The sequence below is a fragment of the Syngnathoides biaculeatus genome, chromosome 10, assembly GCF_019802595.1.
Source record: "Syngnathoides biaculeatus isolate LvHL_M chromosome 10, ASM1980259v1, whole genome shotgun sequence".
Lineage (NCBI taxonomy): Eukaryota > Metazoa > Chordata > Actinopteri > Syngnathiformes > Syngnathidae > Syngnathoides > Syngnathoides biaculeatus.
In genome coordinates this window covers 17067881-17080331 of record NC_084649.1, presented here as the reverse complement: position 1 = coordinate 17080331, position 12451 = coordinate 17067881, and the positions used below count along the sequence as shown (strand labels likewise).

The 12451-nt window shown below is 40.6% G+C and overlaps 1 protein-coding gene across 2 annotated transcripts in view; it reads left to right on the top strand.

Moving 5' to 3' along the window:
- The window catches only part of syn2b (synapsin IIb), an 82588-nt gene that overhangs the window by 16535 nt on the left and 53602 nt on the right, over positions 1-12451 (top strand). The gene's annotated exons all lie outside the window — the stretch shown is intronic.

The window sequence follows — 12451 nt, the reverse complement described above, 5'->3', positions numbered from 1 at the left end:
CGGGGTACACCCTTAATTCGTTTCGACCCAATCGCAGGGCACATCGAGAGAAACAGCCGCACTCACAATCACACCAGGGGGGAATTTAGAGTGTCTAATTAATGTTGCATGTTTTTTGGGATGTGGGAGGAGTGCCTGGAGAAAACCCACGCAGACACGGAGAGAACATGCAAACTGCACACGGGCGGGTCTGGGATTGAACCCGTGACCTCAGAATTGTGAAGCCAACACTCTTCCAGATGACTCACCGTGCCTCCTGTTGATTTTTCCACTCTGCAAAAAACAACACATTAGGCTTTCATGGCCTCAACTTCCAAAGTAATAAACTGTTAGAGACCCCTCTGCTAGGTTCCTTGTTAGCATTATTTGACCATAAATTTTCCTCAAATGGTGGTGCAAATTGCTACTGTATCAAAATTAATCCCATTTTTCTCCTAGATGTACCTCCCATTGATATTTACTTTTCTGTGATAAAAAATGAACACTGGTTTGCAGTGATTATGGTACTGTACTGTTATTCTGGCTTGATATCATCGTGTGTCACAGTAGAGATGATTATGCCACCTGTGGTGTAAAAGTAATCTGCTAAATGCATTGCGGAGGATTCTAAATAATGGTGTCCATAAAAATAACGAGAAATCGAGCAACAGAGATCGTCAAAAAACAAAAAAAGTTGAACGGTGTCACTTTGTTTTGATTAGAGTCAAGTCGCAAATGGTGTCGTTCAGTCACTCTCAAACCTATTACACAAAGTAGCACTTGAAAAAATTACTGAGCGCAACCATCATGATCACCATTTGAATAGTAGGTTAAAATGTTAATTAAAATAGTTATTGCGCGTTATTGTGGAATTATTCAGTTTGAATATTAATCTACGCCTAAATAAAGAAAAACTGTACCAAAAAATACAAGATGAAAAAATACAATTGAACTGCACTTTCTAGTGTGGTACCAGAACCACATTTTGAGAGTCACTGGTGTAGTTCAGAATGTGTTCCATTTCCACTCAGTGAGGCTGTGAATGGTTGAATGGGCCCTGCGGTCGACTGCCAACCAATCCAGGATTTCGTCTCCGTTTGCCCAAAGTCAGGTTGGATACGCTACACCTAGCTCTCTTCAAGTACCTGGAAAAAAAAGAAAGACAGAAAGACCAACCTTAGAGTATGAAGTACTTTTTACAGAAACATTATTTGCATTATACATTTACTGACTTCATGAAGTTTTTTGCAGACCACAATAATTGATAGTTGTTTGTGTGCGTGTGTGCATGTGAAAACATTTACAATTTCCCAGTGTTTTCTGAAGCTAGACATCAGCTAAAATTATTTGGTTTGAGGAGTCACAATTTGAGTCTAGGCTAGATGACCAAACAGTTTTTCGGCGTCTGCAACCACTCACACGGCTATTTTTTCCCCCGACTAAAATGGACTCACTTTGATTGGCCCAGAAGAAGTGTTTCTATGCAGTCATGTGACTTCCTTTTCCCTTCTGATTGGTAAAATGCAGTCAAATGATACTTTTGGTCACAATGGATTGGCTCAATGGTGCCCTTTGCGGAGGTCAAAGATGAAAAAAATCGAAATAAAAATATATCGTGTATGAAATAATGAATAAACAAAGTAGCAAGCAGCATATGGATCATTGTAGTGGAATAAAAGTATTGATTGTTTTTCACCTAAATACTCCAGTAAAAAAGTATGGTTCATTCTAATTACTCTCACAAGTACCACAATGTTAGTTGATTTAATGAAATGGAATAAGTGTAATGTGTTACTACCCACCTCTGGCCATAAATAACCTTATATTTAATCTCTCCTACTCTTTTTCTAGAGGATATATTTCATATTTTATGCTGTTTAATTCACACTACCCCCCCCCCCCAAACTGATTTACATTAAATCTCCTTGAAGTTTGAAAAGGTTAGTCTGGAGCTTTATAAACCAGGATCAGAATTTGGGTTGTATAACGACACTGACATTCTTGGGTTTTTATTTCACTTCCGACAGAAACGGGCTTTTCGCCAATTCGAGCAAAGTACTTTGGGCAATCTATCAAACTGCTTAGTGACCCCGGCATAGATTTTAACATGTTATCCTTATTCGACAGATAATGGCTTTCAATCTGTGTTGCAAGGGGAAATTGAGACCGCAGTTAGCAGACAGCAAATGAGACCCAATATTTTTCCCTAAGTATCAGCAATTAGTCACGAGTCACTCTCTCTTGCAAAAACATCGTGTGTGCCGTTAAAGTGTGTTTTTGTAAATGTGGTGCAAAAAGAGAGGAGGATGCAGGAACGAGCGTGATTAGTAGCATTGACGTAGCGGATTCGCGGTTACGTAACACAGTGCCATCCCCTTGGGTTGACGGGTGACGGGAAAAGACAGCGTCCAGGGACGTTCAAGGTGATACTGCCGGAAAGAGGGCTCGGGTGATTCACAAAATAAGCTGGTGGAAAAATACCTTTTTTTTTTATTGCATGTCACACCCACCCTGCCTTTTCCTTTCCCGTCGTTGCCTTTCATCACGACAGTTGCTCTGTGCGCATCTCCAGAGAAAGAGACCGCTGCTATTGCTGCAGGTTCAGGAAGTGATGAAGTAATGCGTTAAGACATGGTGATTCAGCAGTTTTGGCCCACAGGCCACATCTGTTCTCTTCCCTTTGCGCTCCCAAATAAAGAGTGGACATCCCCTTTCTAACCATCTTTGTCTGCTGGATTTACGTACGTTGTTTCTGCGTCAGCACCAGAGATTCCGTTTGCCGCCGGCTGTGGACGTTGACGACAAACGCTGGGTTTCTTGATGTAACAAGAAGGTCGGATGCTGCTCATTGACCTGCTGTCAAAAGTTGAGTTTGAAATGGTTGCCAGTCGGGAAAAACATTGGCTTTCCACAATGTTTTTCAGGAGGGACAGTAAGTATTGTGTTACGTGTGAGTTTAGAATAAATTCCCTTGCTCAAACCAGCAAAATATAACAAAGCAGTTGCATTGCGTTTAAGACAATTTATACACTCACGTAACAATACCACATAAAACAATAACAAACTAACACAAAATAGAAGATCAAAGACCATTTACTCTAGCCAAACGATGAATAATCACCAAAGTCGAATGAATGTTCCCAAATAGGTGAATGTTAGTTCTAGTGTACGTCCAAGTAGGGGAATGTTTCCGGAAATGTCCCAGAAAGCAGTGTGATGTCTGTGTACTTGTGTACTTGTCCAAATCAGGAGAAGGTAGTAGTGATCGTAAGAATCTCCCCTCCACAGTCCTTAAATGTCCTTGTCTTGTCCTTAAATAGGCACTTCTCGGAACATTCCAGCATTCGTAAAAAGACCCACATCATAATAACTCAATAAAACTATGAAAGCAAAATAAAGACAATAAAGAATTAAAGATATACACACATAGAACAATTGTTGCATGTTGCAGTTACTGTAAAAAGGAGACTTGTAACAAAACAATGCTACATATGACTGAAATTTTGCTACGGATATTAGCAAGAATCGTGGAAGTTGCCGCAAATTTGTGCAGGCCACATTAAATGATGTGGTGGGGTAGACATGGCCCAAGGCCTTGAGTTGGACACCAGAGTCGGTTGATTATTTCCTGTTTGTGTTCTCCGCAAAGCATGGTGCGCAATTTATCTGCAAGGTCGGCTGTGATTTCTCTTCGAGGGCCTGTAGGTTAGACAGAAGTGGTTTGAAAAGATCAGCATAAATATGGCGCTCAGACGTGGGTTGAAAAGACCTCACATTAGCCCACAGCAATATCACGTCACCTTGCGAGATGCTCCCAATATTTTATTTATGTCCAAGCTGCTGTCAAACAAGACACAAGGCATTTTGAATGATCACATAGTATAATACCTTTATTCTAATTGATCCTGACAAATTCTCTCAGCCAAGTTGTCTGTCATGTGAACAGAACACAGCAAAAGTTGCTTATTGCCTCAACTTGGAGGCCTTTCATACGGTGAAACGGCATCCGGCGATCAAATGATCAGATACGTGATGACTTATTTGCCTTTCACACATAGTTTGAAAATTTGCTACAGAAAAAACAGTAAATCTCACATTATTTATTCACACTATTTGTCTTTCACTAATTGACAAATTAAGAGATATAAAACCATGATTGCAGTCATCTCTAACCTTAAAGGTCAAGTGTCATGCCTATAAACATTCTAAAATAGATACTGGAATGAAAAATACTTTATTTACATTATTCATTATTAACTTTATTCACTTCAATGTCCATACGAAAAAATGAATGTGAGCAGAGAGCGGGTCATCCATGCGCAAAGTTGCGGAAGTCTCATTCGACATCCAAGTGGAAGTCAGATTGCCTGCATCTTCTGTCCGTGACGTCACACCGCGACATTCGCTATTGAAAACACGCTGTGGACCCTACTATGCGACACAGAAGGTCTTTTCAAAGAGAACATTTCACAATCGAGTGAAGTGAGCGGGGCAAAATTACCCTATCATTTGAAGCCATATTTAGATGATATGCGGATCACATCTAACTAACAACAGACTCCCAGATAGTGTGTATGAGCCAGCCCGGGTGAAGCCGTGCTCGGTGCCGACGGGTACGTTGACACATTTAACACCCCTGATTTACGGGCAAGGATCTTTTGTTACATTCTGAGAGAATTACCCCCCCCCACCCCCCCAAACTTTTTTTTTTTTTTTAGTAGTTGTATACACACGTACCTGTCATTCGGAACCCACAAAGCTCTCGTTCTTTGCACCTGTGCAATCCATTTTTCACGACGAACCGGGTATTTTTGAAAAGTATGAAGACTGAATACATCCTCCCGAGTGTTCGAACAATATCCAGCAATACAAAGAGCCGGCATTTTGGCTAGCACAAAGGAACAAAGAGCTGCCTTCCGGCAGGTACAACTAGTAGAAACATTTGAGACCACCTGAGTGGGCGTCTGCTACCAATGTCACTTCCTGCTTCTTCTCGAAAACAAATCCCTCGAGAGGATTTCATAGCGGGAGTAACAAAAAGCCATATACGTCAAAATCATGTTGTGTTGTGAGAACAACGGATGGGTCCGTTCCGGTTGCCTTTTTTTTTTTTATTAATAACATACTATAAATCATGCATTGCATGACAGTGGACTTTTAACATGGTGATTTTGAAACCAAATCACAATCAAGAAGTGGGGTATTTGGATCATATTTCACCACAAGTTAAATTGACCATTAAAGTATGAACTTTGACAGCGTTACAAGACCCTCACCACATAATTACTCGCTTTGTGTCACCCCATGTTCAAACACTGCTTATTACCCAGATGTAAAATTTACAGGGTGACATTTGAGTACAGCGATTTAGTGTCGTGATAAAACCGTGAATTGAATCTGTAGCTGCGAAACAATAGAGTAAACCAAACTGCACTGCTGATTGCACAGTTAAAGTATGTTTTTCTTGTTTCTCTATTTATTCTGTGCAGGGCGCTATGCTCACTCCCGAGAGCCTGGGCCATTAATGAATGCAATGGCAGTGGTTAAGTCAATACTTATTAACTAATCAGCGTTAATGAAACTATTTGTCCTCAAATTCTGGTGCGGCTGTATTAAGCTTTTTTTTTTTTCACCTTTAGCCTTTTAGGTAATTTTGAACGTGATGTGAAGTAGCTATTTTTCATTTTCCCAACTGTGCTTTTTTTAATATGCCTACGGCGACTTAAAACCAACCTTTGTTTGCTAACCTTTATTGAGCCAAGGAACAACAAATTTTACATTTGAAAACTCTCACGGACTACCAAAATAAATGTGTCAAGGAGTATTTACTAGGGACTGAAATGATGATGAGGATGATGATTGAGTCTCAATTCACTCAGAAATGTATCTAATCAATTTGAAATCTGGACCTATTACCGTAATTTCCGGCCTACAAGCCACGACTTTTTTCACACGCTTTCAACCCTGCTGTTTATGCGGTGATGTGTGAAGCGCTAGCGTTAGCGCTTATAATCAGGTCCGCTAACACTAGCGCCACGCTAACACTAGCCCCGTACTAATGCTAGCGCCGCACTACCATTAAACTCTATCTGTGTACCGAGGCTTATAACCAGGTGCGCTCTGTAGGCCGGGAATTACAGCAGTCACAAAGTGTTGAATGGATGCCAATAGGTGCATACACTGCTTAATTATACAGCGTTTCATTTTTGGTTGAAGAGCATGCTTGTTACTACACCTCACTGACATAGGTAAACAAAGACTATTTATTATTTGTGGGAAAGAAATGAGAATTTTCACGCTTCTGATGATCTTTCATGATACACTAGTATAGTGTACAGCATAGTAGTAGGAAATTACATACTTAAAATATAGCACATGTACAAGTACGAGTACAAGTTAGCAGCTAGCCAGGGCGAGAAGCTAATGTGAAAGCCTAAAATCTTCATTCAGTGATATTTCTCAGATATATTTACTGGTGATCATGAGCCAGGCTTGACCACGGCCAAAAGGGGCGTGGCCACTGCTCTAGGCGGTGACACCGGTCAGCGCTCATGCCTGTTTCACATTGGGACTGTAATTAGACTGTGTATTTAAGTTGGAGTTTTTGTCACTGGGATTTTCCAGTTCGTTGTGCCCTGAGTTAGTCAGTTGCATTCACTGACAGTAGGAATCTCCACCACACAAAATAGTGTAGTGTTGAGCTATCCTCATCACAGTGTTTCTGTGCCACCTCAGTTTAGTCCTGTCTTAGGGTATGTTCCATAGCCAAGTCCTAGTTCATAGTTTGTCTCCTAGTCATCAGACCTCGCTGCATATCTTTAGGATCCTGCCTATCCTAGCGTTTCTGTACCTCTGCCTTCTCAGACTGCTTACACCGTGTATGACCTCAGCTTTGAATAAAACTACGCCTAACATCATGTCCTCGTCTTGGAGTCCTGCATTTGGGTCTGCCCCCGCACCGTTAGTTCGTCACAATTATAACACCGAAACACTCGATCTTGTCACACTTCCAGCACTTAATCCTTTGAGTCTGGCTGAAATGAGGTCAAGTGAGTTGGGTGTCCGTGACTTGTGATTGTTCAATTTCTAGACTGTGTGACATTTAAGGCACTTTTTTTTTTCTCCAACCTTTAGGTGGAAGTCGTCATTTTACAAGCATTTTGCCATTGGCCTTTGGAAGTCACTTTAGGCATTCGACTAAAGGAGGTCACCTCGTGCAATGGGAAGACACCTTTAAGTACTGCACTTGGTGATCAGTGTAAAATGAGTTGATTTAACAATGAGTAGGACCATTAGGGCAGATCAGCGGGAGCAGACATGCCAGATATTGCAGGTTTTTTTTTTTTCTTAAATCTAATATATGAGCAGACTGACCTTTTGGTGATTGTGGGATATTGGATGCACAAACCTTCATTTCCCCTCTATTGTATAGCCAATGTAGGAGAGACAAAGCGAGGGAGGGTAGCACTGAATAGATGGATGTGTTTGCTACACCAAACGTATGACTTTTTAAAAATTTTATTTTAAGCCCAATTGAAATGACTCAGGTGGATCTCAGCTTTTCTGTCAAGTGAGAATAGCGATCATGACATATTCCGTTATCTTCGCTGTGAATCACTGTAAAGGAGCGTTTGACCTTTTCTCCCGTCCCCTCACAGTTTCAAACGTGTGGCAAAGGGAGGCCTTTGTCGTGACAATAGAAAAAAATAGTGGCATCACTAGGCTTTCTGTGTGCACACTCTGTAGATAAAACCGTTACCACGCGTGAGGTGTGCAGATACCGAAAAAGGCCATCAAGCATACTGGTCGGCTTTGGGACTGCTGGTGTTACCATGGCAACAGGTGAAACAAGTAATTCTTTTGTTCTTAACTTGCAACTACTATGTAGTGTTGTCAGGAGACTGAGAGGCGATACATAATTTAAATACTATATATAATATAAAAACTAGCAGCTTTTCCGCAGTATTCTAATTTATTAAGATGCAGCTGTGTGTAATGTATTTCAGGGCAGCACAGTGGACTTGTGGTTAGCATGTCTTCCTCGCAATCGAGAGGTTCTGGAGTCAAATCTTGGTTCCACCCCTTCTGTGTGGAGTTTGCATTTTGTCTCTGAGCTTGCATGTGTTTTCTCATTGACTGTAGCATTGATGGACAGGCATGACCAGCCGGTCTCAAGTCGGATTTCGTCAGATATAGTCCATCTTGTCTAACGTCCCGTAGTACAGACACTTCTATATATGTCAGATTTAGCCAGGACTATTTAAGTAGTCAAGTTTCGTGTCTGAAACACCTTCAGCACCCTTCCGATGTCATGGCAAATGAAAAGTTCTCTTTCATTGTTCCCATGACATCGACCCAAAAGTGATGTACACTTCTGAATTTTTGTTCAGACCCTGACATTCACAAGTATTTTTATGTATTCCTCCGGCAAATTTGTTAGTTATTGGTCAGAGTATTGTGTTAGTTGCATCATTTTTTTTCTGAGCAACTGACTCCCAGTTCATAAGTTACTGTATGTGTAATCTGTCGTAGGAACTAACTAACTAACTAACTAACGTAATTTCCGGCCTTTAAATCGTGACTTTTTTTACACGCTTTCAACCCTGCCCTTTATACAGTGATGCAGCTAATTTGTGCATTCTTTCTAACAGCCGCAAGGGAGCACTCGAGTGAGACCGGTGGAATATATGTGCCGAGGAAGATACTTTTACCAGTATGTTTTTTTTTGTTTTTTTTCTCAACCGACCCTCTTTAGCGCTGCGCTAGCATTAGCGCTTTGCTAGAGTGTTGCTGCTGTGTTACTGCCACGTCGCAGTGATTTTTACCGGTATATTTCTTTAACCGGCCCTGTAAGCACCGCGCTAGTGTTGCGCTAGCGTGTTGCTGCTGTGTTACTGCTGTGTTTCAGTGATTTAGTTTTTTTTTTTTTTTTCCCCCCAGCCCTGTAAGTGCTGTGCTACCGTGTCGCTACTGCCTAGCTGCCGTGGTTGTTTTTTATTTTTTTTTTTTTTTACCGGTATTTTTTTTATTTTATTTTTTTTTACCAGCCCTGTTCGTGCTACCGTGTTGTTGCTATGTTAAGCTTAGCTAAGGTATTAAAACTTTGTAAACTCTTTCTGTATACCGTCTTTCTTTGTAAATATCCATAATATATAAAATATCTAATGTTTCAATGTGAGCACTTCCGGCTTTTACACAGGTACGACTTCTGTATGTACCAAATTGTATTTCCTTTAGAAATCTGCTGGGTGAGACTTATAACCAGGTACGCGCTGTAGGTCGGAAATTACGGTACCTAACTAACTAACTAACTAACTAACTATTAGTTGATTCCCACTTGCAAATTACAGAACTATTGCTTGCACATTTTTTTTTTGTTCAGTTCCCCTGATGGACTATTGGTTGAGTAACTACCCATTGGGTTAGTAGTTATTGTGCAGTCCCGCTAACAAATTTTTATCAAGTAGTTTCACGTAATCTCACAGACGAAAAAAAAAGAGAGACAAAAGAAAGAGTAAACTAATGAATGAATTACTTAAATGACTGACAATGTAGGACAGGTTTTGGGTAAGATCTCAGCATCAACTTAAAATGTGACTTTACTATCGTGTTTCAGACTCTTTATGGAAATGTGTCACAACTCTTAACAGCATCACACACAGACTCCCTCTGCTGTCCTAGTTGCTATGGAGACACACTCGTTAGAGATTTCAGAATCTGGTGCCAAAGCATGTGCTACACGTCGTCTCTCAAAATGTCATTGCTGTTCATGTTCTTACAGCAAAGTCTGTCCATTTGGTGTCCCCCTCGCAAAGCCATGAAGTTATTCCCCAGCTACACTTAAGTTCAGGTAATTTGATCTACGCTGTAGTGGTGCAATGCAATTACTAGACTGGGGCAAAAGAAAAGCTCTCATGTGCAAGCATACTATATCAAATTAAACTTGATAATCTCAGTTGTTTAAGTCTCCGGGGCAACCCAATTGTAATAACAGGGAGCATCCAAAGTGCAAAACAATTCACTTTGTGGTGCTGGTTTACTTCCAAGTCATAACATTTCTTGAACACTGTTTTCAATTTTTTTTTTCACAGTGAATTAACCTTAGATCTATTTTCAATAGTGTCATTATTAAGGATCCATGGATGAGCTCATATTCACACCTATGACCTAATTTAAGGTCTTCAATGAACCTAACGTGCATGTTTTTGGAACGTGGTACTTGGAAGCCCCACTGCTCTCAAAATGACAAACCACTATCTAACATCCTTAACTGTCATACAAGTATAGAGCTCGTGCACATGACGTCACCATTTTCACGGCGCCATATTGCCGGTCAAACAGAGCTGCTCGACATTGTGGGAGACATTGAACCGTAGGAGAATATTTACAATACCCGAGACGTGTTGTGCTGTTGGTTGTGCCAACAGACGAAACAGATATTCAAAGGGATCATTCTATGGAATACCAGCTGAAAAGACCAGAAAAGATCAATGGATTTCGGTAATTAAACATGATGGACGGTGGCCAACCAAAATACACACGACTGTGTAGCGATCACTTCATTTCAGGTAGGAATTATTCTTCTCAATCTTAAATTACCAAAAAGTATTTATAATGATATAACTCTGTTCTCTCTCCTTTTTCAATCATAGTTAATGAATGCGAGTTTGTGTAAAACCAGGGGTAATTTATTTAAATATTGGTATTTGTATTGAATACTAGCTGAAAAGATTGATGGATTCTAGCAAAGGTTAACCTGTCGCCAAACACACTTACGCGTTCACAAGCCGTCAAAACCGTCACTATGCGGAATTTATTCTTGGTGAGACCAGATCCAGCAACAAAGTATTTGTATGCGTCCAGACTTTTATATGCTTTCAAATTTTTCCGTGTAAATCTCGACAACTTACTCACCAGATCCATGTGTGTATCCAGTTGTCCGAGACAAGCGCAAGCGAATTAACAGTCCAATTTCTTATCGGAGAAAACATCGACTTCGGCATTAAATACGGGTCCTCTAAGCCGGGTTTATCTAGTTTTTCCACGTACGGTCATTTATTGTCTCCTTCTAAATGTCTGACAGTATCGGACAAGACTGGGCGTCGTGCTACAAGACATATTTCCATGTTGTCTCCAAACGACTTAGCATTGAGCAATGCTTAGCTTGACTGGCAATATGGCGAGGTAAACAAAAGTCATGTGATTTTATGACATAGGTGCACGAGCTCTACAAGGAGAACCACGAAATACAACTGAATAAAAACAAATAACTACTCCCTGAGCAGAGTAAATTCTATGATAGACGTAGAACTTGGGTCTTTTGAGGTTCTTCTGCGACATTGTGCATGAAGTTACTCTGAACACCAATATTTTTTTGTGACTTTAGATGCATAACATGACTCTCAGGAGCATTTGAATCGCAAGACTACGCTGTATGGTAGTAACTATGACAACCAAATCGGCAAATTTTCCCCAATGGAAAATATCTAAATCAGCAAGGAAATCATCGATGATTGCATCACCTACTTCCATTGACTTTGTTTTCCAAGTTTCCTTTCATTCTTTAATTGTGTGTACCAACCTAATAGCAAACAGGTTTTCTGCCCGAGGTCCGGCTAAATGAATTTGGAGGTTCTGGCTTTGGTCCCAGCCAGGGTATAAATGAGATGAAATCGTAGCGCGCACGCTCGTGTTTGTGTGTGTGTGTGTGTGGTGTGTGTGTGTGTGTGTGTGTGTGTGTGTGAAGAAACTTCCATTCATCCTCCTGTACTTATTTGCGCAGCATTAAGGTACAGTCGATGGGAATCAGCGCTGTTTGTTTTCCCGGCTGTCAGTGGGGGAATCGGAAAAGAATAAGCAAGCGGAGAATGAAAAGGAAACGAGTGACAAGAGGAGTCAGATGGGAAAGCTGTGATAATAGCAGAAAAGTCGTCAGAAGCGAAAGAACACAGTGAAGAAAGAGAATGTTCAACTCTGTCTTAAAAATCTTATTTCTCGCAGTCAAAAACATTATTTTCTCCCATGGCCTCTCTTCAATACAGCGAACGAGAGGCTCTTATATATATCAGTAAATCCGATAGGAATACACTAAAGCCGGTCTGAGTTGCTCATTATTCACTATTGGTTTGGCCCACTCATTATCTCCCCCAAGGGACCTTGTTTTACAATACACAGTAGGAATCGGTGCAATTGCTGCATTTTAAACATCCTTTTAGTCTTTCACACACTACACCAGCAAACTGGAAATGTAATATGGCTTTCATTAGGATAGTCAACAAAACGCAGTTCATATTGGACGCATTACTGTATGTTTTTCGATTCCATGCCAAACGAGAAGACTTTCTGTTTGTTGTTTTTTTTGGGGGGGGGATTATGACTTTAAAAGTGTGTCAGTGTTGGTTAGTGCTAGACTACAGTATGTTCTATATACAAATAATGCATGGTCGCTACTTCCATCCATCCATTTTCTTAA